The sequence below is a fragment of the Phyllostomus discolor genome, chromosome 9 (assembly GCF_004126475.2).
Source record: "Phyllostomus discolor isolate MPI-MPIP mPhyDis1 chromosome 9, mPhyDis1.pri.v3, whole genome shotgun sequence".
In the NCBI taxonomy this organism is placed as follows: domain Eukaryota; kingdom Metazoa; phylum Chordata; class Mammalia; order Chiroptera; family Phyllostomidae; genus Phyllostomus; species Phyllostomus discolor.
Genome location: NC_040911.2, coordinates 59,032,201 through 59,060,193, shown reverse-complemented (window position 1 = coordinate 59,060,193; position 27,993 = coordinate 59,032,201). Strand labels below are relative to the sequence as shown.

General features: G+C 42.6%; 1 long non-coding RNA gene across 1 annotated transcript; it reads right to left on the bottom strand.

Annotated features, from left to right (window-relative positions):
• Positions 1 to 53: 53 nt before the first annotated feature.
• Positions 54 to 20,151, bottom strand: LOC118496757. Its single transcript, XR_004899315.1, has 4 exons — positions 20,075 to 20,151; positions 16,131 to 16,135; positions 11,590 to 11,594; positions 54 to 64 (listed from the first exon to the last, which is right to left on the bottom strand). It is a non-coding gene; the product is annotated as an uncharacterized LOC118496757 (long non-coding RNA).
• Positions 20,152 to 27,993: the final 7,842 nt, after the last annotated feature.

The window sequence follows — 27,993 nt, the reverse complement described above, 5'->3', positions numbered from 1 at the left end:
ACAAATGTAGGTCATTGTGTCATCAGTAGCTTCCCAAGATGCCACGGACAGTTGAGCCAAACAGCTTAGTGGGAACAGGGCCCTGACAATAGGACCAGCCTCTTCAAAAACTGGGCAGAGAATTCCTAACACCCAGCCACTGACCTGGCCCTCTGAAGATGCTAGAGGCCTTCATCATCTGAAGCAACCTCTGGGTTTAAAATGCATCAATAGAGCAGCTTCCCATTTACCAATAACTCCTACTGCTCCTGAATAGATAAATGTCAAATGGTCACTGCAACTAAAACCAGGGCCCAAACCAGGGCCAAACCAGGGCCTTTTCAGAGCCCCTTGCCCAAGTTTCTGGGCCTCACCCTTGAGGTTTTAGAGGGACTCTGAGAGGCCTCTTGTGGACTGGCTTCAGCAATAGCCCTTATGAGGCCAGTTTTGTGTTTCTCCCCCTCAAAGACCACCCGTATTTGTTGCAATGGGTGTTAACATCTGTGGACCCAACTTACCAATAAACCATTAAGTGTAAATTCAGACCCTGAGCTGAGGTTGGCCTTTTTGAATATGAAGCTGCCCCATCTCCTATCCAGAAACCACCTTTGCATCTGTGCTCTGCTCTTGATGCCATTGGGAGCATCAGAGGAAGCCAGAAGTTCTGTGAAGCTGTGGCTGTAATGTACCCCCTCCCAAGGCCTCTTGAAAGCCCCTCCCTGGTCTTCAGGATGAGTTGAGCTTCTGCTTAGGGTGGGGGAACCTCACTACCCTGGGATTCTCATCTGAAGACTGCTCATCTTAACAAAGCAATGGTGGATGCTAGACCCACAGGCACTCAAGGCCTACAGACCAATGGCTCCCTGCCAAACAAGTATGTAAATCAAATAACGAATTTGTCACTGAGCCCTGCAGGAGGGGGTCAGGGCTCCATATGGCTGAGGAGGAAGACGGGAGTTGTTGGCCCTGTATTTAAGGTATAGCATGGTTCTCTGGGCCAGTAGTTGCCCCGTATTGCAGGAAGAGTGTTGATGAGAGCAGTGATAAGATCCAGTACAGCTGCCCCACAGAGGAGGGCATGGCGACTGTAGGCATGGAGTGCCCTGTGGGTCTTTGTAGTAGGGAGCGTGTTTTGAGTGAATCACAGGTCAGGTGAAGATTCTTGAGGGCTCTAAATATTTGCCCTTATCCACCAGGTGTAAAAGAGAGCATAGCAGGATCAGGAGGAGTGACTGGGGTGATGGGGTAAAAAAGTGGGAGTTTCCAGGTACAAGCACTGGACTGGAGACATTCCTAGGAGTGGAACTAGCCTGGGATTTTCAGACTCAGGCAATGGGGAGAGGAGCTGGAATGTCTGAAATTTCTCAGGCTTTTTGCTTCCATTGAGTTCAGTGCTGTAACTGCTCTGGATTTTGGCCCATGATTCCTTAGCTGTTATAATGGATCTGGCCTTCAGGCATTGAGGTGACTATCCTTATAGTGGAACAGTGCTGTCAGTCTCCTCTATCACCTGGAAGCCTTTTCCTCTAGTAGAGAGTGAGCTCAGAGCAGTATGTCTCAGACCAGTGAGACAGGTTTATGAATCTGAATTCAGCATCTAGCCATGCACTCTACTTATCAGCAGAGTGATTGAAAACAAGGTGAATTGCTAGGGGCCAGGTAAGTGTCAGGGAGTGTATTAATGCATCCTTATGACCTCTAGGGAACTGTGAATGGTTTTTTGCTTAAATTAGGTCATTCTGGGCCAATTTGAAGATCATAATTGATAGATGGAAGGAATAAAGGGAGGGAGAGAAGAAAAAAGGACAGAGGAGAGCAAGCAAAGATGCACAGAATCACAGCACCAGCAATGCATGCAGCTCTGTATTTTCTCAGGCCTTTGGTTATGACACCTCCTGCCACCTGAGCCCAACTCATGACTCAGCTGAAAAATAAACAATGATTTGGGTCCGTTTTCTGTCTATATAGCACAGAATCAATATTTTGATTCAAACTGTTTTATTAAACCAATCAGGATTTATAGATGGAACAAGATGAGGAATGGTTACCATTCTTCCTAAATCACCTATGTCTTTATTCCCTGAATATTGTCCCAACACACTTTTAAAATATATTTTTTCTATTTGATTTGGTAAATGAAGTATTCCTGACAAATAGAGTCTGCTAAAATCAGCTATTGCTCAGGGGCTGAATTAGTTGAAGGGCTAATACAAAGCTATAAAAATCTCCTCAACTTAGCAGCATGAGGCAGGTCTTTGATTTATTCTCTCAAGAGGTCCTGTGTAATTAGAAGCAAGAGACCATCACTGTCCAGGGACAATCAGTCTCTAATTTAGAAACAGGGATCAAGCCACATCAGTATCACTCACCCTTTGGATTAGCCCATAATGGAGTTAAATGTGGGCACCCCACAGATGACACTCTCCTTATTATCATTCTCAAACAGTAATCCAGCTATTTGACAGTGCCAAACCAACTCTTTATCTGGCGTCCTGTGAACTCTCAAACAATACGCCTTTTGAAAATAACATATACCTTAAATCTGAAGAATGCATTGCAACTGGATCCAACTTTGTACCAGGCCTGTCATGCCCTGGTCAGACAAGGAAACAATGATCTCCGGGAGGCTGTTTACCCAACATAATCAGTGAGAAAGTAACAGAACCCGGTCTTGGGCTCCCCTGAACAGCACTGGGGCAGTGCCTTCACAACCATGACCAGGAGACTATGGGGATCTCCTGGAGTCTTGCTTAGCCTGGCCCAGGAGGGCACCTGGTGGGAGGAATGTAATAAATTTGCAGTAATAAGGGCAGGAACCAGAAAACTAAGAAGGAAGGTTTCTTCCAACTTAAGCCTGGCATGTGGCTGCCCTGGAACCTGTGTAGCTTCTCAGATGGTACAGGGAATGTTCTCTCACCCCAGCCCAAGGTTCTCAGAGGTCAATTCACAAGGAAGTGAGAATAGCAGTGGGAGAGCCCTAAGACATACAACCAGGAAGGAACAAGGCTGGAGTCTGAACTACCCACCACCAGCTGAGAGATCATCAAGGTCTGAAAGCACATGAATGAACAAACTAAAGTCAATTTTCCCACCCCCACCCTCACCCTGGGGCATTTTGTCAAGATCTGGAAACATTTTGGGCTGTCACAACTGCCCATCTAGTAGGTAGAGGCCAAGGATGCTACTCAACATTCTACAATGCCCAGGCAGCTCAACAACAAAGAATCAGGCAGCCTGTACTCCACTATCCATCTTGGCTATTCACCACATAAACATTTTGAAAACTAACTCTGAATTTGGCACCACCTCTGTGGAGCACCAACTAGCCTGGTAAGCTTGGAATCCATTCAAACAAACACATTTCATTCAAACCCTTCTCATAGTTTGACTTAGAGAGAAAGGGAAAGGAAAAGGAAGAGGGAGGCACTCTCTCTCCTGAAAGAAGCTTCATCTTCCAGAGCCACACACCTACTTACCTCTACCAGCACAAGTGTCAGTTCTACCAGCACAGTGACAATGATAATAATACCCCTCACATATGATATAACATGGAGCTTTGTAAAGACAGCTTTCTTGTCCACTCAATCATTGAACCTCACAGAAATCTTCTTGTTCAGAAAGGATGATGGGCCCACTCATGGCTGACAGGGCTAGGGCTCTACATGTGAGATGTGCTCAAGTTAGCACTGCCAGTTGGTAGAGAACAGGACTCAGGTCTCCTCAACAGTGGCTAGGTTTCCTTCTCTAGATGTTCTGAGAAGGTATGGGCCAGGGAGGTACTCATGTCAAGTCAGCTGCATGTTGCCAGTGACCTGGTTGTAATTTCCACAATGCTGGACCAGAGGCCACCAGGGAACCACATAACTCCACCCTTCCAGCACCTGATCAGATATCAGATCCACAGGGCCAGAACTGTGTATGGGAAGGGTTGCATTTCACTCCTTTCCAGTGAAGAAGGGAGGGCCAAATTTGAAAATTGTGGCTGGATGGGGTCCAGTAGGAGCCTTGAGAGCTTCAGTCTTATTCGCAGGATTTATTCATTCTGGGTCCTCCAACATCACTTTGCAAAAGAACCAAAGAAGGTGTGATGCTGCAAGGCTGCCTATTCCAGGTCAGTACAGTACAAGCACTTGCTGAGCACCTACCATGAACAAAAGCTGTGGTGGGCCCTTAGGGGAAAAAGACAGGAAGAGATCAGATCTGGGGATGCTCACGGCCTTGTGGGAGACAGTGTAGGTCTGGCAGCCAAGACTGTGGGTACCAGCACATAAAGTTAGGTCTTCTATATATTGATTTGAGGGGATAAAACTCAGCCTATCATACCACCCAATCTCATGCATCTTCCATGCCTATGACTGGCTGCCTCTCTCCACGTATACTGCCATGGTCATCCTGAGCCCCTCACCACATTTTCCCTCCACCCCTGTCTTCAGCCTCAGCCACATCCATCTATCTGTCTGTCTGCCTATGCCTATGGGCCCTAAACCAAACCTGTGTTTGATGGACAAAAAAATTCATGTCGGCATTTTGTGGTCCAATACCCCAGTCACCCTCACTCCAGGGCAGGGAATCTAGCTTGTGCCTGTGTGAGATCCTAACCAGGTTGGTGTCACCTGAGCCAAGCCCCCAAAATCCTTCAGGCAAACAACACTCCAGTATCTGAGATAGAATGAGCCAGGCTTACCCATAGCTACAAAGACTCTGAGGCTGAAGCCATGTTTTTCTCACTCAGCCTGGCTTTGGGCCATCCATAGCTGAACACTGACAGACTAGGACACCCAGTATAACTCAGGAGGCTCAGCTTCAGGCTCTTCTCATCTCAGTGGGGAGACCCTGGGGAACTGGCCCTCTCAGGTCAGTTCTGGTGGGGGTGGTGGGGCCTGCTGGGACACAGGTGGGAGATGCTTGGACACAGGGCTACACCCAGTGGGGACCAGAGAAGAATTTGAAAGGATGTCCAACTGCTAGTGTTGGGACAATGTGCTCGTAAGCACCAGAGTGCCCCAAGAATACTTGGCAGGGAATTTTCGGCTAGGGAGGTCCCCTCTGAACCTGCCTCAGTGTTGAATCCAAGGACCCTTCAGCTGCTTTTACATGGCCCTGTGTCTGAAACACAAATGCTTTACTCAGGCATTGGGTGCCTGATACAAGGAATTTGGTTGGCTGACATGCTGTAGTGTCAGAACTATAACCACATTCTTCCCAGACAGCCTTAACCAATGGCTGAGCCAGGAGGTAGCACAGAGCCTGGCTATTTCTACCAGGCCAAGTCTCCTCTGCCAGTACTTTTTGCTGGTGGTAGCTTATGGCTGCCAAACCGCCCTGTGTTTTGACAGTTCCCCCTGCCTAGTCCAGCTTATTCCATTTCAAATTCACACCTGTTACCCCCTCAATAAACTTTTTTATCCTCCACCCTGAAATTGCATCCTAGAGAACCTGGCCTATAACAATTCCCACTGATGAGATCTGGGAAATGATGTCACAGATTTTAAAAAGTTGAAGCTCAAAAAAGTGAAAGGATGTGTCCAGAATTCATGAGCAACTTTAGACAAACCACAACTACCTCCACTTTCCTAACACCAAACAAACAATCCACACTGCAGTTTGTGAAATTTCTTCACGTAATTCACTTTGTCTGCACACATCTCAACCTCTTTCCCTTCTCACAGATGACACTGAGGCCCTGGCAGTGACCTGCTCCAGAATATACCTGCCTTCCCCCGGGCTCCAGGACCTGCATCTTTTCTCTATATTTTCCCTATATGTCCTCTGCCACTGCCCAACACAGAGCAGCTCCTGCTCTGACAGGAGCCCACTGGAGCTGCAGGGAAAGCAGGTTCACTGCTCACTGACACTGAGGTGGGTGATCAGCCCACATAGATTCAGGCTGATGGATACAAGCTTGATAGGCTTAGAAAATCCACTGTGGATCCACAGCTCAGGATAAACTTTGTCTGTCTGTCTGTCTACAAAAGAGAATAAGCTTGTGTTTGTTTGCAACAGGCCCTTGTTAGCAGAACCAAATGGAAAGGGTATCCTTAATATTTAGTGTAAATGTTTATATAATCATAATTTTCATAATCATGACAGCTTATACTGTTTTTCATTCTGTGTTATCTGTGCAATTAAACTTTCCCAATTTTCATTGCTTATCACACATTAAAGAGATCTCCTGCTGGACTAAAACTCAGCTCAGTTATTCTGGGAGCAGAGCCGGATTATGGTGACCTGGTTGGGAAAACTCATCATTTCTAAGTTGTGCTCCAAAGAGGAAAATAAATATGTTTTTCAGTTTAAAAATTTGATAAGTAAATCATCAGATTTACAGATTCCTTTGAAAATGAACCAGACTACCTATTCCACCCACAGCCCAGCCATAGCTCCTAGAAGGTGGACCTCAGACAATGTGGAACAAAGGAACCCGAGCAAGTGGGCTGCCCCAGGATCTGCTTCCCACACCTCCTCAGCAGTCTGAGAGCCTTTTTTGCACCTTCATTGAGCAACCCAAAGTAGAGGAACCTTGTATCATTCCCATTGTCTTCACCCACCCCGTGCCCACAAGTAGATGCTTTCCCAGTAACCAAGTCCTTAGCAGCCATTTGGGGCCTTCCACACCCAGACTTCCAGCAGATATTGCATAGTTTATCTCAAATTTGATAACATTGAAGTTTCTCTACAGCTGAGTACCACTGACCTAGAATGTAAAATGTCAACACAGAATTTTCCTAAGAGTAATGCCCACACAATGTGGGCAGCAGCTGGAAGGTATTTGGTAGTAGTCAAGGTGCCCTGCCCTCTGATACAGCTACAATGCTTTCCTGGCCTAACTGAGGCTCACAGGCTACACGCTGCCCATCTGTCAAGGCCAGCCGAGGTCCACCTTCTCTAGAAAGCCTTCTTTGACCCCTACCTGGGCCCACTGAGACCCCTGCCCAATTTAAACATTAGTCCCTAGTCCTTGACTCATTCCCACTTGATTGACATGCATGGTTAGCTGTATACCCATTTACCCAGCACATTTTCATTGCAGACCTCAGTGTTAGTGCCACTCTGAGCTTCAAGGGGATCATGAAGAGAAAAGCCCAGCCCCCATGGCAGCAGACAATGAGCATACAAACCAGACATTGATAAAGTAACTGTAACTGCAGAGCATGGGAAGGTTGGGGAGGTTAGGAAGATACAAAGGCAGGGGCATGATGGGGGACAAGTGGGGATGACCAGGGATAGTCAAACCAAGGGGGTGACATTGAGATACTCTGAAACCCACTCAGATGCCATTGACACAGAGTCCTGGAACATAATAGGCTTAGAACCTGGTAACTTAAATTCTCACATTAAATTAGGGTACATGCTGACTTATGCAGAACTGTTGTGAGAAACAAGAATGAAGGCAGGTAATGCCCAACACAGCCACAGCCTAGCATGGGAAGGTAGTCACAGTGCTGTCATTGTTATTGTGATTACTAATTCAGCTCTGTATTCTTGTAGCTGATAGGACTATAACTTTCTCTATATCTTATGATTTTTGAGAACAGATATCTCATTTTGTGCATTTGTGTTTTTTTCTCTCTCAGCAGTAGTAATTTGGGAAACTGAGTACATATATACATACATATTTGAATCTAATTAAATTTGATCCTCTCAAGGAATGTCCTTGTGGGGCAGGCAGATGGGGCATTAGTTCTTCAATTTATAAATAGGGAAATGAAGGCCCAGAGAGGACAGACGGAGGCTTCTCTCAGCAGAAAAGGTGGTTCTTCTTCCAAAGGAACAATGTGGAAATATGAAATCTATTTTTTTTAAATAAAAAGTGTGGATTTTCTCTGCATCTAAGACTTCAACCACAAGTTTAAAAAGAAACAGGATCAAAGTATTTGGCAAAGGGAGTCCAGTTACTGTCATCTATGCATCATGCAAGCTGACTAATCAGCATTACTTGAGATCTCAGAATTTCCTAAAAGAGTAACTTGGAATACAGTTTGCTTAAAAATTAAAAAGAAAAATCTCCTTGGGGATGTTTTGCTTTGTGACATTGCTATAAAAAAGTCTTCCTTTACCACTCAAGAAAAATTATGCTCTTTGCAACTAAAGCAAAAATGAATAAACTTCTCCACAATGCTTGTTCCCAGAGGGAAATGTCATGTTTGGCTTTTTTGCCAATAAGGACACAGGAAGAGGTGTTCTTGAGCCTGGGCCTTAAAGGGCATTATCCAGAGGTGTGGGCTTCAGCAATTGGCTTGATTGCTCTGTGCTTGGGACATCTAAACTGCAAGAGTACTTTTCTTTTATTATTTAAATTATTTTATTGTTGTTCAATTGCAGTTGTCTGTATTTTCTCCCCACCACTCCCCCACAGCCCCTTCAAACCCACCTCCCTCCCTTGCTTCCATCCTCCCCCTTTCAAGAGTGCTTTTGATTACATGTATGATGGGGCCATATAAATATATTGATGAGATAAAATAAGAAAACTGGACAACATATAGAGCAGTTTCCCTTTCCTGATACTAAGATTTCTCCAAGTGCAAGTTGATTTTTTTGATGTCAACTGTATTGGATATTGATGGAGCCTGCCCATATTCTCTCTGCCACATGTTCCCAACAGTGCTGACACTGTCTGGCCCTCTGACTCTGCCTGAGGGGTCATGGGACCATGAAGTTAATCCCCCTGCACACTGCCTCCTGTGCAGGTAGGTGTAATCAGGTGACAACAGAGCTCCTGACAACAGGATGTGGGTAAGGGAGGCCCAATGATTCCTAGTCCCAGATTTAAGAAATGGATGTGCCTTCTGCATACTCCTTCCCTTTTGGCAGGCTAGATCCAGGCCAGAGAGGATGAATTGCTGGAGAAATCTTCAGATGTAGGAGAGCCACCTTCCCTATAGGAAGTCATACTCTGAATTCTTCAGTAAGTAAACAGTAAGCTTCCAAATTAGAGATGGGACTTTGGGGGTCTTTTGCGATAGCAGCTATAAATGAAAACTGAGACAGACCTAAGTTATCTGCAGAACTACAGAGGAAAGTATCATTGGGAGATCTGTGTCTGGAAGAGAGGGCTACATTCCTGTGGCCTGGTCAAGTACAGGTCAAGCATATGCCCCAGGCAAAAGAAGCATCCCCATACTTGTTTTCAGCCCAAAGCACAGAGATAGGTAGTTGACAGTTCTGCACTTTGAAAACCTAAATTCCCAGAATGAATGTCTGACACCTGTAGCCCACAATCATCTAATATGATTAGGTCAAACAGCCCTACTTAGCCTAATAGGGAAAAAATCTGATCAAGCTACAGGTAAATATAGAAAATCATGTCTTGCCCTAATTAGGAGTATGGGAACAGCAGGGCAATAGACATTAATTATGAAACTGGGCCCCAGCTGTTCGTGCCACTCCTGATGGTTATTATCAGCTGCTTGCCATGCCCTGCATGCCATCACCATAGCCACAGCTTGGATGGTACTCTTCAGACACCTGGTCTGGCTCAGGCACAGTCCCTGAGTCTTAGCACAAGTCAGAAAGACTCAACCCCTGTGGAAGGAAGCATCGCAGCCTTCTGGACAAAACTTACTTCTGTGTTTAACTAGTACAAAACATGCTCCAGGTTGTGCTTGAAGCACCACTGCACCATGCACAGAGCACAGTGTAAGCCCAATTATCCCTTCCTTTCTGCTCCAGGGCCACAGGCTCACAGCACACTGCAGGGCTGGTGGGAGAGCATGGTGGTTCAGCATCCTGCAATATCTCAATATGGTCACAGAGATAGGAAACACGGTCAACCATGAGCTTTGCCTTCCTCCTGAGCCTGGGCACTGGCAACCCAACTCAGCCACTCACTTGGTCTATTACCTAAGGCAAATTACACAGCATCTATAAGCTTTTCTCCTCATCTGAAATGCAGGATGACATTATGTCTGCACTTACTGACATGTTCCTGGGGTATAAAGTAGATAGTGTGTGCCTCTGCTTGGCACCCGATGCTGTAGAACTGCGTAGCATCATCAGCATTTCACCAACCAGAATGTCTGGACCAGTCATGACTGAGCTTGTGTGAGTCATTCATCCTCTGTGAACCTCCAATTTCTCTTCCGACCAATGTTGCACAAGCCTCTGTCTGGCCATCCCTATTGATGTGGCTGTGAGGACACCAGGGAACACCAAAGTTGGTTACAACCTGCTATGCCAGCCTGCTGACACAAATTCTTAACCAGAGAATACCATGGGGATTCTCAGAAGTCACAGAAGGAACAGTGCTGGGCAACTTCTACCTGCCACATACACATGGGGCTCAGAGCCTGAGTTGCCTGAACCTGATATGGGTGGAAAGTGACTGATGTGAAGGTACAAAGGAGTGTACCTTTCACTCACCAGAGTCTTGTGGCCATGGCAACCTCACTGGGATGATTTGAGGATGATTCAGAAACATTTACATTAATTAAGAGTCCAAACATCTTGTTCAGGCAAGATTACGACTTACATGTGCCTCTTTTCAACTTCTTGGGCCCAGTGCTGGGCAACACTGCTGGTCATTGGAGGCTGGGCCTGTGGACAAAGAATTCTCCTTCTGCTCCCAGTCTCCACAGTGCTGGGGTCCTGGGAGTTCTCAGAAACTCCACTGGGTTAATATAATCTCCCCTGCCCCACTCCCCTGACTAGCTGTCTAAGTGAGCCATAAACCCCAAACACACCATCTGTCCACTTTTCTCATAAAACTCATTGCTAGGCTATTGCTGATGCTACCTCCTCTTTTACATCATGAACAAGAGTCACTATTTTGTTTGCCAAAAATTGTACAAATATACGAGTCCCTTATAGCCACATGAAGACATATGACATCCTAGAAATTAGAATAGAAACCAAGCTCCAGGATATGGTCCAAAGAATGCTGCAGTGAGTTTGGGCTCAGCAGATCCTCTGGTGGAGCACGTGGACTTGCAGGCAGGAGCTCCAGACACCTCTTTTCTGCAGTGAATCAGCCTTAACATCAGAAGATGCCTTGGCTCCAGCAAGGCAGCTCTTTGTGGAGATAGGGGATGCAGAGGGCAGGCCCAAGCAGATAGGTATGCCCTGTGCAGGTGACCATGCTCCTGCAACGGGATGGGTAGATACCGACCGCCCTTCCACCAGGCTCCAGGCCACAGCTTCTCCCCACAGTGTTCATTTTGTTCAGGGACTAAGCCACATAGCCTCCCTCTTACACTCTGGGTGACAGAGCTACCACCCTGCCATTACCCTAGGGTGGAATTGCTCCAGCCTCTTGCTTTTCCATTTCCTGATGACATTGTTTCACTTTCCATTTTATTTCCTGCTCCAGAGAAAACAGTAAGCTATAACTCAGGAAAGCTCTCCTGAAACAGCAGGCCTAAGATTCAACCATTTAGGTAGGCTCCGAACATGATACCATCTCCCATCTGTCTCCTCAAACTCCTGACCCTATTTTTCCTTGGAGCAAGGAGGTGGGAACAATACCCTTCACAACGCATCCCCTACAAGGTGGTCTGCATTGCTGTGGAATGGGCAGTCAGTGGAATTTGTACTTGGAGAACTCAGCCACACAGTTTCTGTTGCCAGCCCCATCTCATGCAAATCTTGGGAAAGGTAGGAGTTCAGGGTAGACACTGGAACTCTCTTTTTAGGAAGCCGCCGAGGGCTTCCAGAAGAAAGGTGAATATGGAGGGGAAGAATCAGGAAGGGGTGAGTTTAAGCACTGAGGTACGCTGCTATGCATTTCAGACTGGCTCAGGAAGCCCCTGCAATCCTGCAGCAGTACACTCCTTCCTCTGCTCTTCAAGTTTCATCAATTGAATGGATCTGGAGAGCATTATGCTAAGTGAAATAAGCCAGGTGGTGAAAGACAAATACCATATGATCTCACCTATAAGTGGAACCTAATCAACAAAACAAGCAAGCAAGCAAAGTATAACCAGAAACATTGAAATAAAGAACAAACTGACAGTAACTCGAGGGGGGATAATGGGAAAAAGGGAAGGATTATCAAGGAACATTTATAACTGATACATGGACAAATCCAAAAGGGGGTAGGATGGAGGGTGGGAGGTGGGGATGTGGGGGGAAGCAGGGGGTGAGAGTTTGGGGGAGAAATGGAGACATCTGTACTTCAACAACAATTTTAAAAATGTTTCATCCATTGAGACTGAGAGATGACTAGCTTCTTGGAGACACTGTAAGATGATAGGGGTCTTGGCTCACAGGCCCCACCCAGCAGGGCTGTTGGAGTCCCTGGCCTGTCCTTACTAGGCAGAAAGGCCAGCAAGCCCATCACCCAGTAAGGCAGACCTGGAATCAGTTTGGAAGGCCCTCTGTTAAAGGAAACCTTATCCCCTTGCCTGGATCTGGAGGCATGATTGAGCCTGATAACCAGCCCCTTGGCTGGGATATTGGCAGGGTGGCCAGCCCTCCCTTATTTCCTTGTTGCCTGCCATTGGCTGGGCTCCTGGTTTAAATGAAGTGATAAACCCCCACCAACATGGAATCCTCTGTTTCCAAAATCTGCTATGTCCCCTTCCTAGATCCTGCTGTAGGCACACTCCACTTCTGGGTATCAACAGGACCTGAATGAGCCAAAACCCCTCCACAAGACCCTGCTCACTAGGCTATCCTCCTTGGGACAGCCTCAGCCAGTTTAGTTTCAACTCACTCTCTAGTCTAGAGACATATATCCCTTTATATGTAGCTTGCATGGCCACTGAAGTCACTTCTGTGAAACAGCAGCCTGAAAGATGAGTTTTTAAAGGTAGCTACACTGAGAGATGTGCCTCCCTTATGCTCTTCTCACAATGGGATGCTGATTTTTGAAGTTAAGCTGCTTCTCTCTCCTGGCATATGTGCCTTTTACAGCCCTGGGCTACCAGCCCTGGACAACCCCTCCCCCTTGGGTGGGGGTTGATGACACACTTTAAAATGATGGAGACCATGTTCTTTGTGCCATATGGAGAGAGCACATGAAGCTCTGGGCTCCATCCAGCCAAAGTCCAAGCCATCCAGCTGGAGCCTCAGATGATATAGAGCAGAGACAAATCATCACATTGCACTCATCCAAATTCATGACCCACAGACTCTGATGTCAATGAATCTGATAAGATTTGCGGGTATTTTTGTTGAAGCCATAGAAACTACAATAGTTTGTGTGTCTCCAACATTTTTGCTGGGCTTGTGAGTGAGAATACAGTTTCTGTTGATTATAATAGAGGGCAAGGGAGGCAGATGTCATTCATCTCAGGGTGATTCTTACTACTTTACACCTCTTAATCAATGTTTCTGGGGCTTTTTCTCTGGGTCACTTTAGGGAGTTCGATGGTCAATTCCAGCAAAAAAGCAAAAGTGCTGAACAAGAAATAAATGACAGCATGTTCCTAGCTTGTAGTGGATAATGGAAGCAAGCACCACAAATGTGATGTTCTCTCATAATCTCTTCCAGGCAAGATTTGCTTTCTGGGGGAAGAGGGACATAGACACCAGCCTAGAATGGGAGACAAAGAGCTCCCCTGGGATCTGGGACTTGGGATCTCCTACTGTCCCCATAAAGACTCCTGAATTTCAGGTGTGTTTGTTCAGGTAACAGTACAGTAGGTGAGAGTGAGGAATGAAATGTAGCAGATTTACTACAGGAACCAATTAACCACACTGTAAATGTGGTTAACCTCACTGTAAAAAAAAGTCACAATGCATCCCTTTATAATAGGGGACACCTTGAAAGACTTGAAGTATGTGCATATGTGCCTCTGGAAAGCAGAGAATAAGGGTCAAAAAAACCTGATGCTGCAAAAACATGCCACTTTATTAAGCAGAGATTATTAAGAAAAGAACAGTTGTAGAGAAGTAATATATACTAAACTACTAATGTGATTCTCTCTGGGAAAGAGCATATATTTTCTAAATATATAAATATATATTAATCATATGGTTCACATTTTATATAAATATAATCTACATTTTCATTATATTCAGACAAAATTTATTTAATTATATAAGTATTAGGGTGGGGACCCCCCAAAAACCAGAATTATCTGCTAGAGGATGGGCCCCTTGTAATGCAGGCTTTCCCCCAAAACGTGTGTCTTGTAGGAACACATCTATATCAGTGTATCATCTGGCATTGTTGTGAGAGGCTGCATTTGGGTTCAGTGAATTTTTTTTGAAGACTCTTTCAATGTGTTTGTACATTTCATGATGGGTGATTTACAAAAGCACACCTCTCCACACCACACTGAGTGTTCAGCAGTTTTCAACCAAAAACATGAACTTGGCTGACCCATCCTCCCTATTCACCTGATCTTGCCCTGAGCAAAATTTTTTGTTTGTTTATTTCCCTTGTGAAGAAAGTCCTCAAAGGGAAACATTTTGCTGATGTGGAAGAGGTGAAACAAAAAAAATTGCAGATGTACTAAAAGGCATGAAAATCAAGGAGTTCAAAAACTGCTAAAAAAAAAAAAAACCTCCTTTGAGCAGTAGAAAGAATGTTTTGATAGATGTATTTCTTCAAAGGAGAATACTCTGAAGGTGACTGAAGTTTAAACATTTAAGAATAAATACACAATTTTTTGTTTTTTCTTTTTTAAAAGTATATTGCATTGACTATGCTATTACAGTATGCCCATATTTTTCTCCCCTTTAACCCACTATGCCCTGCACCCTCCTGCCACCAGCATTCCAGCCTCTTAGTTCATGTCCATGAAGAGTACATATAAGTTCTTAGGCTTCTACATTTCCTATACTATTCTTAACATCCCCCTCTCTATTTTATACCTACCAGTTATGCTTCTGATTCCCTATACCTTTTCCCCCATCCTCCTTCTCCCCCTCCCCACTGAAAACCCTCCATGTTATTGCCATTTCTGTGATTCTGTTCCTGTTCTAGGTGTTTGCTTAGTTCATTTTTTCTTTTGTTCTTAGGTTCACTTGTTGATAGTTGTGAGTTTGTTGTCATTTTACTAACCATAGTTTTGATCATCTTTTTCTTTGGTAAGTCCCTTTAACATTTCATATAATAAGGGCTTGGCCATGATGATCTCCTTTAACTTTATCTTATCTGGGAGGCATTTTATCTGCCCTTCCGGTCTAAATGATAGCTTTGCTGGATAGAATAATCCTGGATGTAGGTCCCTTCCTTTCATGACTTCAAATACTCCTTTCCAGCCCCTTCTTGCCTGCAAGGTTTCTTTTGAGAAATCAGCTGATAGTCTTATGGGAACTCCTGTGTAGGTAACTGTCTCTTTTCTTCTTGCTGCTTTTAAGATTCTCTCATTATCTTCAATCTTGGGCAATGTAATTATGATGTGCCTTGGTGTGTGCTTCCTTGGGTACTACTTATTTGGGACTCTCAGCCTCCTGGAGTTCCAGGAGGTCTATTTCCTTTGTCATATTGGGGAAGTTCTCCTTTATTATTTGTTCAAATAAGTTTTCAATTTCTTGCTCTTCCTCTTCTCCTTCTGGCACCCCTATGATTCAGATGTTGGAATGTTTAAAGTTGTCCTGGAGGTTCCTAAGCCTCCACCTCCTTTCCTTCCCTTCCCTTCCTCCCCCCTTTCTCCCCCCTTTCTCCCTCCTTCCTTCCTTCCTTCCTTCCTTCCTTCCTTCCTTCCTTCCTTCCTTCCTTCCTTTCTTCTTTCTTTCTTTCTTTCTTTCTTTCTTTCTTTCTTTCTTTCTTTCTTTCTTTCTTTCTTTCTTCTTTTCTTTCTTTTATAATTCTTCTTTCTTCATTCCATGCTGGTTGAATGTTTATTTCTTCATTCTGGTATGAATCATTGATTTGATTCCCAGTTTCCTTCCCTTCACTGTTGGCTTCCTGTTCATTTTCCTTTATTTCACTTTTCTTAGCCTTCATTTTTTTCCTCTAATTTGTGACCATATTCAACCAATTCTGTGAGCATCCTGATTACCAGTGTTTTGAACCGTGCATCTAATAGGTTGGCTCTCTCTTTGTCACTTAGTTGTATTTTTCTGGAGCTTTGATCTGTTCTTTCATTTGGGCCATTTTTTCTGTGTGTGTCTTGGCATGCCTATTACCTAGTAAGGGGAGGAGCCTTGAGTGTTCACCAAGGTGGGGCAACCCACGTTGCTGTGTTGTGACACTGTATGTAGAGGAGGGGTCCAAGAGGGAACAGTGCCACTAGCTCTGCTCTTTGCCAGTTTTCAGTCACTTCCCCTGCTACCCACAATCAAATTAGGCCCTTCTGGTATTGATTCCAAGGTGGCTGTGTTTGTATATATTCTAGGCCCCTGTGCATCTTGCCAGTGAACTTTCTTGTGAGGCTGGGAATTTCTCCTGCTGCTGCCTCAACCCCCACAGGTGTTTTCAGTCAGAGGCTTTGAGGCTTTATTTCCCCATGCTGGGACCCTGGGTTGCGTGGTCTGTCTCACTCCCTAGTTGTTTCTCCCAGTTTATCTGCACACAAATGTGGGACCACCCTGTCTGCCAGCCGCTGCCTTCCCCACCCCAGTCCAACAACCACTACCTTGCAGCAAGTCCTCTCCACCTGGCTACCTGTCTCCGCCCCTCCTACCAGTCTGGATAATGTTTCTTCTTTAACTCCTTGGTTGTAAGACTTCTATACAGTTTGATTTTCTTGTGGTTCTATTTTTTGTTATTAAATTTGTTGTGTCCTTTTTGGTTGTGTGAGGAGGCACAGTGCGTCTACCTTCACCTCCATCTTGGCTGGAAGTCTAACCTTTGTCATTTTAATCATGAGGTGTCTTGGTGGGACTCTGAATCCATCTTGTTTGGGATTCTCTGTGCTTTGTGGGTTTGTATGTCTATTTTCTTCACCATATTAGGAAAGTTTTCTTTCATTAATTTTTTAAAATAGGCTTCTAATTCCTTGCTATCTTTCTTCTCCTTCCAGTACCACCATGATGCAAATGTTGGTACACTTGAAGTTTTCCCAGAAGCTCTTCACACTATCTTTATTTTTTTATATTTATTTGTTCTTGCTGTGCTTATTGGTGGTTTTCATAACCTTATCTTCCATAGCATTGATTTGACTCTCAGCTTCATCTACTCTACTGTTGTTTCTCTATAAATTGTTCTTTATTTCAATTTGTGTATCCTACATTTCTTACTGGGCCTTTTACGCTGTTGAGGTCCTCACTAACTTCCTTGAGCCCCCTTATAACCAGTGTTTTGAACTCTGTGTTTGATAGATTCCTTATCTCCCTTCCATTTAGTTCCTTTTCTGGAGTTTTGGTCTGTTCTTTCACTTGGACCAGTTTCTTTGTCTCCTCATTTTGGTAGCCTCCCTGTGTTTATTTTTATGTACCCATATATTTCAGACCATAAGACACACCTAGGTTTTAGAGAACAAAAATAGGAAAAACATTTTGAAGCAAAAAAATGTGGTAAAATATCTAATAACACATATAACAAAATATTTCACCAACATAAATGTAAACAGAACTCAACAGCATCATTAACAACCACAATTCCTCCCCAACTTGGGAGAAAACAAGTGCATCTTATATTCTGAAAAATACAGTATTATGTAGAGCTGTTCTGACTCCCTGCCTTGGTAGTGTAGCCTAATGTAGTGGGTTTCCTTCAGGGTCCAGTGTCACAGCCTCCCCTATGATCCAAGCTGGGTGCTCTAGGTGTGCCATTTTGGTGGGCTGAGTACACCCTCCTCTTGTAGTTGAGACTTGATTATAGTTGGTGGGTCAAAGGGAGTGATTTCCCCAGGCCTGTCAACTACAATGACTGGCTGCGCATTGACTACTGGCTTCTGCTCTCCATGGCTGAGCGGCTGTGCCAGGGTCCACTCCACAGAGCAGAGTTTACTTCAGCAGGGCTCTGGTGACTTCTGAGTCTGCCCCTTGAGTGAATCTCTTGTGGAGATGGTTGTTACTGGTGCTCCTTCATGGTCTGCTACTGTCCACTGAGTGTGCAGGCTCTGGAGTTTCCTGAGATGTGCAGGCCAAGGACAGCCACCACCTGTATTCTATTTCAGGCCTCTTGGCATAGCTATAAAGCAATCTTCAGATAGCTGCTACTTGTGCTGGGCGTGGAGGTGCCCAAGTGTGGCCAGGATGTGAATCAAGTTCCAGGTTGTAAACACTTACCAAGAGGCACACAGAGTCCAGCTGCTTCTTGTTTGAGAGTAGAAGATCTGAGGCATGAGTCAAGACAAACCATTTGTATGGAAAAACCATGTTAACAGCTTACGTGGGCCCATAAGTTGGGTGGGGCAGAGCCACAGAGAATCACCAGGGTGGGGTAAACCATGTGAGCCAACTTGATGGAGTCTCAGATATAGTTCTGAGAGCCCTGTGGCTCTGTGGCAGAGGGCTCAGAAAAGGAACATTGTTCTCTGCTAGCAGTTCTGTCTTGGAGAAAGCTGTCCCCCAGCTCTTGCCCTTATGCTGGACAATTCAGTTTCTCCCCATATGACACTAGTGCCTTTAATATGTTGCTGTGGTGCCTAAGTTCAGAGCCACTGAGTCTGAATAAGTCTGTGTGCAAGCCACTTAAGAGAAACTGTTTGGGCCCCAGCTAGTGTGGCTCAGTGGATTCAGTACCAACCCGAGAACCAAAGGGTTGCTGATTTGTGTCCCAGTCAGGGCATGGGTTGCAGGCCAGGCCCCCGGGATGCAAGAGGCAACCACACATTGATGTGTCTCTCCCTGTCTTTCTCCCTCCCTTCCATTTCTCTAAAAATAAATAAATAAAATCTTTTTTAAAAACAGAGGAACTGGAAAGATGGTGGCAAGATAGATGGGAACTGAGTTCGCTTCCTGCTGCACACAGGTGAAACATCTATCCAATCTTCTGAGGAACAGAGCAAATAGCCAACGATATCCCAGCATATGTGAATATTGGAGACCAAAAATTGTAGAAGGCATTGAAAAATCAGATGGTAAGGAGACTGCTTCAGGACAATAAGGTCCCTGGGATCAGTGCAGGGACCAGGGTGGCTGCAGTTCCAGGGCCAGAGCCCATTGGGTCTGCCACAGGATTCTTGGGAAAGAGCCAGGTCATTTCCCTCCCCTGCTAAACAAGGTTTGAGGAGCACCAAGAGAGACCTGAATTCTTGAAGTCACAAGGGGTAATAAGGATGAAGTGGCAAACACACAGGGGCGGTGTGCACCCACTGAGACTGTGTACACCGGCTGGGAAGAGTTTGGCGGTGACAGACCCTGACCCAGTCAGTCCCTGGTCTGGTTGGAGAGTTGGGCTGTGTGAGAGGCTAGGCACTTGTTTGGAGTAGCAGTCTTGAATAAGAGGAATTTTTCAAAAAGAAAACGAGAAAAAAGAGGCACACAGCAGCTGTTTGGGGAATTCTGCAGCAACCACCCCCGCCTCCTGTGCAGCTACCCCAACCTGACTGCAAGCCCACACCCACAGCCCCAGGGACAGTGCACACCTGACCATGCATTCTGGTGGCTGCCTGTTCCGCCCCAGCAGTGAGGCCGAGTGCTCAGACCGGGCCCACAGCCCCTGGACAGAGTGTACCTGGCCCTGCTGACTAGAGGCACCACCCACCTGGTCCCTGTGCCCAGGGCCCTGCAGAGATGACTGGCTCTCTAAGAGGAAGGCAGAGATGCCCACACAGAGGAGAGCTGCAGGGTGCAGGGAGTAAGCAATGCCCAGAAAGACTTAACCAGAAACACTTAACTCAGTATTGGGGGACTGAACTACCTTGAAGGGGCACTGAGAGTTGTGAGCATTTAGGAAGCAAAGAGCAAGAAGGTGGTGTGTGAATTGCCCCTAATCAGTGCACCTCAAGAACAGTGCAACTGGTGGACTGAAGGCATAGGCTGGGCACAGAAGGGCACTGGGGGCCCAGCAGTGAACTGAGGAACTGGGCTGGAGGCTGGGCAACAGTGAAGAGTGTGGCTCAAGAAGGGAGAAAAGCAAAACCAATCCCTCCTCAGCCTGCTGCAGCCAGGAAGACCAGCAGAACTGGCTTGGCTGCTTTGAAGCCAGTAGAAGGCTTTTTTTTTTTTTTTTTTTGGTTTTATTGCTTTTATCCCTTCTTCATTCTTTCTTCCTTTCCTTTTTTATTCCTTCTTCCTTCCTCCCTTTTTTTACTCCCACAAGTGAGACAATAAAATCTGTAACTAGACTTAAGTTGGATGCAAAGAGGCTCATCACAACAACTGAGAGAGTGAGACAAATTTCTCTTTGCTACTCCAGAGAACTTTCAAGTTATTATATATTTGTATTATTATTTTTCATTACTCCTACATCTTTTACTTTATTAGTACTTTTTGTATTTCTCTTCTTTCTGTTTAGTTTCCTTCACTTGGTTTGTTAAATTCCATTGTTTGACTGCATTCCCTTGTTCACTTGTTCATAGAGTATTTTTAATTTTCCATCTTTTACTTCACTTGTATTCCAATAGCACACTACTTTAGGTCCTGTACTTCCTTTTCTCATTACTCAGATCACATAGACTCTGTCATATGATTGCTGCTCCATTACTATTGTAAATAATTGCTGTTCCACACAATTGTAAATACTACACAGCACCCCTCCTGAATATCAGCTCCCTTCACTGTTTCCTGAACTTTATTACTGTAGTGGTTAACTCTATTCTCTCACACACTACACCTATTTTCTACCCTTTATTCTCACTTTACCTCATAATCTGGCCTCCCACAACCTCACTGCTTTCTAGATTCAACTCACAATCCTTCCCCACCCCTAACAAAAGTCTTATCTTTTTTTCTATCCTTTCCAAAAAGTGTCTAGTTGGGTCAAATATCATGATTAACACTATAAATATTCAAAAGGATCTCCTATCTCATTTCTATGGGTTGGTACTTTAAATACCATAGACTACACTCCCCTTTATTTAAACCATTTTTGCATTCCCCCTCCAATTGATCACAATAATTAGTAGGTGGGAGCAATGAATACCAGTATACCTGCTAGAAGAGGGAACCCACCAACAAAGGAACCACCAACAAATAACAACAGAAAAAGATGAACGAGTGAGTGGAAGCCACACTAACCTCAATCCAGGACTGATTTGGAAATACAACTAAATAGTGGAGAAATACCCAGAACAAACAAATGAACAAGAGCAAGATAAGAGGCCTCAAAACCTTGAACACACAGAAGAATCAGCTTCAACACGACCCGTCCACACCTGCATAACAAAATACAAGATGTGGTGGAGAGAGTGATCCTCAGTTAACCCGTTGGTGGAAAGGACACACCAAAGAAAGACCAAACAACAATCAAAACCCAAAGATACCATCAAGCCAACATAAATGAAAGCCCAAGACCAGTGAGCTCAGGAGATCAAGGAGACTGCAACACTGAATCTCACAGATCTCCCACCATAAAAGTTAGCACCATAAACCCATGGAGTCAGAACAGATCAATTTAAGAAGCAGAGGCTAACAAGAAGAGTCTCACGAACAATGGGAAGACAAAGAAACAATCCCCAAATGAAAGGAAAGGAGAAAGCTTTGGAAGGAATGCTAAATGAAACAGAGGCAAGTCAACTATCAGATATTGAGTTCAAAGCAATGGTTATCAGGAAGCTCAATGAGCTCATGGTGAATTACCAGAAACTACAGGGAAACTACAATGAATTCACTACAAACTTAATATTTTTCATTATTCCTACATTATTTTTTCCTTATTATTTTTCATTACTCACTACAAACTCGAGCAACATTGAAAAGAAATAGAAACTATCAACAAGGATCAAGAAGAAATGAAGAATACAGCTTCTGAACTTAAGAACACAGTAGAAGGAATCAAAAGAAGGCTAGATGACCAGAGGATGGGATCAGTGAGCTGGAAGACAAGGTAGAAAAAAAAACACCCAAAAAGAGAAATAAACAGAAAAGGAGTGCAGAAAGAATGAACAGAAATTAAAGGAAATTCAGTACAACATGAAACATAATAAAATCTGTAAAACAGGGATACCAGAAGGAGAAGAAGAAGAGGAAGCGCTAGAACACCTGTTTGAAAAAGTAATGATGGAAACCTTCCCTAGTTTGATGAGAGAAAAAGCCACACAAATCCAGGAAACACAGAGAGTCCCAATCAAGAGAAACCCAAAGAGGCCCACTTCAAGACACACCATAGTTAACATGGCAAAATTCCAAGACAAAGAGAGAATCTTAAAGGCAGCAAGGGAGACACAGGAAGTAAGATTCAAGGGAGGCCCCATAAGGTGACTTTTCAATGGAAAAGCACCAAGCCAGAAGAGAATGTCAAGAAATATAACAAGTAATGAGAACCAGAGGCCTGCAACTAAGGCTACTTTACCCAGCAATGCTCTCAATTAAGATAGAAGGAGCTTCTCAGACAAAAGAAGTCTAAAACAATGTACTTCCACCAAACCAGCTCTGAAAGATATACTAAAAGGACTGCTTTAAGAACAGGAAGGAAAAGAGTAAGAGAGAGAGGAACACACACACATGAAAGGAAATGAATAAGTACTTATCAATAATAATCTTAAACATAAATGGATTAAATGCTCCAATCAAAAGACATAGAATAGCTGAATGGATAAGAAAGCATGACCCACACATATGCTGCCTACAAGAGACCCACCTCAGGACAAAATACCTAAACAGACTGAAAGTGAAGGACTGGAAACAAATTTTCCAAGCAAATGGACAGGGAAAAAATCTGGGGTAGCAATAGTCATATTAGACAAAATAGACTTCAAAAAAAGGGCCATAAAGAGAGAGCCAGAAGGTCACTTCATAATACTTAAGGGAAGAATCCACCAAGAAGACATAAACATTGTAAATATATATGCACCCAACATAGGAGTACCCAAAAATATAAGGAAAATCTTAGAGGACTTCAAGAAAGTTATTGACAGAAACACAATTATAGTAGAAGATTTCAACACCTGACTGCAAAAAATGAACAGACCTTCCAAACAAAATAATAACAAAGATATTGTGGCATTGAACAATGCCTAGATCAAATGAACTTAACTGATTTTATATATGTAGACACTTTCATCCTAAAGAAGCAAAATACACATTCTTTTCAAATGCACATGGAACATTTTCAAAGACAGACCACATGATGGGACACAAAACAAGCCTCAAGAAATTCCAGAAAATTAAGATCATATCAAGCATTTTCTCTGACCACAAGGCACTTAAACTAGAAACTAACCTCAAGGAAAAAAATGAAAAACACTCTAACTCATAGAAATTGAATGGCATGCTATTAAACAATGAATGGGTCAAGAATGAAAATAGAGAAGAAATTAAAAACTTTCTGGAAACAAATGAAAATGAATTCACAACACAAAATTTATGGGATATAGTGAAGGCAGTCCTAAGAGGGAGTTCATAATGATACAGGCCTAACTAAATAAAAATACGAACAGGGGAGGGAGGTGGGGAGAGCTGGGTTGGTGGAAAGGGGTGTGGGAAAAGGCAGAAAACTATACTTGTACAACAATAATAAAAAATCTTTAAAAATAGAAGCATTTCAAATAAACAACCTAACTCTACACCTACAAAAACTTGAAAAACAACAACAAAAAAGCATAGAGCAAGTAGAAGGAATAAAATAACCAAGATTAGAGCAGAATTAAATGACAAGAGACTAAAAGCACAATTCTAAGGATGAATGAACCCAGCAGCTGGTTCTTTGAAAACATAAACAAACCAACAAACCTTTAAGCAGGCTCGTCAAGAAAAAAAGAGAAAGGACTCAAATAAACACAATCAGAAATGATAGGAAAAGATTACAATTGATACCACAGAAATACAAAGGATTGCAAGAAATTACTATGAAGGACTATATACCAAGAAATTTGAAAACCTAGGTGAAATGGACAGATTTTTAAAAAAATATAATCTTCCAAAACTCAATGATGAAGAAGCAGAAAGCCTGAACAGATCAATAACACCTGATGAAATTGAAGCATTATTCAAAAAACTACCGACATATAAAAGCCCTGGACCAGATGGTTTCACAGGAGAATTCTACAAAACATTTCAGGAAGAGCTAACTCCTATCCTTCACAGACTATTCCAAAAAATCCAAGGTGATGGAAGACTCCTAAACTCTTTTCATGAGGCCAGTATCATATTAATCCCAAAACCAGGTAAAGACACAACAAAGAAAGAAAACTTCAGGCCAATATCACTGATGAACATAGACACTAAAATCCTCAACAAATTATTGGCAAACCACATCCAGCAATACTTTAAGAAGATCATACACTATGACCAAGTGGGATTCATCCCAGGAATGAAAGGATTGTACAATATATGCAAATCAAGAAACATAATACATACATAAACAAAAGCAAAGACAAAAGTCACATGACCATATCAATAGATGCAGGAAAGGCATTTGATAAGGTACAGCACCCATTTATGATTTAAAAAAAAACACTCAGCAAAGTGGGAATAGTGGGACCATTACTCAACATAATAAAGGCCATAAATGAGAGACCTGCAGCCAACATCGTACTCAATAGGCAAAAACTAAAATCTTTCCCACTAAGATTAGAAACAAGACAAGCTTGTCCACTTTCACCACTTCTATTCGACATACTATTGTAAGTCCTAGCCAGAGCAATCAGACAAAGAAAAAGAAATAGAAAGCACCCAAATTGAAAAAGAGGAAACAAAAGTGTCATTGTTTGCACATGACACAATACTGTACATAGAAAACCCTATAGACTCCACCAAAAAACTGCTTGACTTAATAAATAAATTTGGCAAAACAGCAGGATACGAAGTCAATATCAAGAAATCAAAGGCACTTTTGTACACCAACAATGAAACATCAGAAGCAGACATCAGGGAAGAAATCCCATTTGATATAGCAACAAGAAAAATAAACCACCTAGAAATAAACCTAACCAAGGAGGTAAAAGACCTGTATGCAGAAAACTACACAACACTGAAGAAAGAAACAAGGAAGATACAAACAAATGGAAACATATACCATGTTCATGGATCAGAAGAATTAACATCATCAAAATCGCCATACTACCCAAAGAGATTTATAGATTCAATGCAATATCTATTAAAATACCAATGGCATTTTCACACATATAGAACAAACACTTCAAAAATTTATATGGAACCATAAATGACCCTGAATAGCTGCAGCAATTTTGAGAAAGAAGAACAAGTAGGAAGGATCACATTACCTGATATCAAACTGTATTACCAAGCCACTCTAATCAAAACAGTCTGGTACTGGCTGGCATAAGAACAGGCATATAGACCAATGGAACAGAACAGAGAGCCAAGAAATAAACCCAAGTCTCTACAATCAATCAATATTTGACAAAGGAGGCAGCAACATAAAATAGAGTAAAAATAGCCTCTTCAACAAATGGTGTTGGGAGAGCTGGACACCTACATGCAAAAAAAAAAAAAATGAGACTCAAGCACCAACTTACGCCATACACAAAAATAAATTCAATGTGGATAAAAGACTTAAATATAAACCGTGACACCATTAAAATCCTAGAGGAGAACATAGACAGGAAAATCTCAGATATTCCACACAGCAATATTTTCATTGATATGTCCCCTAGAGCAAGGGACATGAAGGAAAGAAGAAACAAATGGGATCTCATCAAAATAAAAAGCTTCAGCATGGCTAAGCAAAACAGCATTAAAATGAAAAGAGAACCAATCATATGGGAAAACACATTTGCCAATGGTAACTCAGACAAGGGTTTGATCTCCAAAATATATAAAGAACTCACACAACTCCACTCTATGAAGACAAGCAACCCAATTAAAAAATGGGCAAAGAACTTGAACAGACACTTCTCCAAGGAAGACGTACAGAGGGTCCAGAGACATATGATAGGATGCTCAGTATTGCTAGCCATCAGAGAGATGTAAATTAAAAAAAAAAAAAAACACAGTGATACCACTTCACACCAGTCAGAATAGCCATCATAAACAAAGCAAAAAACAACAAATGTAGGAGAGGGTGTTGAGAAAAGGAAATCCTAGTGCACTGTTGGTGGGATTGAAGACTTGTGCAACCACTATGAAAAATAGCATGGGATTTCTGCAGAGAACTAAAAATGTAACTGCCTTTTGACCCAGCAATTCCACTGCTAGGATTACATCCTAAGAACCCTGAAACACCAATCCAACAATACCTATGCACCCCAATGTTCATTGCAGCGCAGTTGACAATAGCCAAGCACTGGAAGCATCCCAAGTGCTTATCAGTAAATGAATGGATCAAAAAACTATGGTATATTTACACAATGGAATTCTATGCAGCAGAAAGAATGAAGGAGCTCCTACAGCTCCTTTGCGACAGCATGGATGGAATTGGAGAGCTTTATGCTAAGTGAAATAAACCAGGAGATGAAAGACAAGTATCATATTATCTCACCATTAACAGGAACCTATTCAACAAATCAAACAAGCAGGCAAAGTATAGACAAAGACATTGAAATTGAGAACAGGCTGGCAGTGATCAGAAGTTAGAGAAGGAATAATGGGGGAAAAGAGTGAAGGGTGTACAGGAACAATTATAAAGGATACATAAACAATAACAAGGTGCTGTAGAAATGGGGGAGGGAGGTGGGGAGGTCTGGGGTGGTGGAAAGAGGTTGGGAGGGAAAGGCAGTAAACTGTATTTGAACAACAATAAAAAATTTTTAAAACATTATGTAATTCTTAAAAAAATTATAATGTAACTACTACAGCATAAATTATAATGTAACTACTACATTATAATTTATAGGTATTCTACATAAATTATAATGTAACTATTATATTATAATTTATAATTATATACTTATAACTTATAGTTATAATTATAATTTATAATGTAGTAGTTATATTATAACTTTAGGGCTGTATAAATGTAACTACTCCTTAACTGTTAAGGAGTTGAAATTACATTCAGCCCTTTGAAGGCAACCAGCCAGGCTGATGTAGACTCCAGTGAAAATGAGTTTGACACCACTGATTTAACAGATGGATTCATTAAAAATCACTAGTTTATGCCTTAGATGTGCAATGTATAAAAATGTAATTTGAGGACACCAACAGCTGAAAGAGTAGGGAAAGGAGCATAGTTTTGCATGTTATTCAAATTAATCTGGTATAAATTCAAATTAAATGTTATAACTCTATGATATAAAATACAATCCCATGGTAACAACAAAGGAAATAGCTAAAGAATATTTACAAAGAAATGAAAAAGAAATGTATATATTTCACTGCAAAAAAAATCAACTAAACACAAAAGTAAATTAAATGAAGAAATGAGGAACAAAAAGGCTATAAGGTATATAGGAAAGCAAATAACAAAATGGCAGAAGAAAGTCTCTCCTAATCAGTAATCCCTTTAGATTAAGTTCTCTAATAAAAAGTGCTTAGAGCATTTAGAGGACCCCTGAGAAAGAACATGACTACTCAGAAGGGCTTGCAGTGGCTAACTGGACTCAAATTTTAAAAATAGAGTCTTCCACCTATTTCCACATAATGGCCTTTCACACAAATCACATTTCAAGGAGAAGTCAACACTAAACTGCCTACCTGCACTGTGTTCTTGCCATCTGAGCCAGCCCTTATAGAGAAGTTCCTCAAATCATATTTTAATCAATAAGACTGAGGCTTTCCCCATCCTTTGGGAGTTACACAGCTGTATCCCCATGAGCTTCTTCACCCAACAAATCAGAGAGACTCATTCTGACCAATAAGGACAGTTTCTTTTTTGGCCAATCAAACTTGGAGGCGTAGGTTCTCCTGCCCCTTCTTAATATTATTATTTTGCATGATACCAATGCATAAGAATAGAAAAGATCTAAAATCTCATGAGTAATCTTGTTCCCCTCCCATAATTGACAATGTCACTTCACCTGCAAAGAGTGATATTACATTATTTGCAAATGATATAATCATACATGTACAAAACAAAGATCTACATGCAAAACTGTTAGAACTAATAAATGAATTCAGCAAAGTAAAAGGATACAAAGTCAACACACAAAATTCAGTTGTTTCTATACATTATCAATGAACAATCCAAAAATGGCATTAAAAATACAATTCTAGAGAGACAACAATATGGCAAAA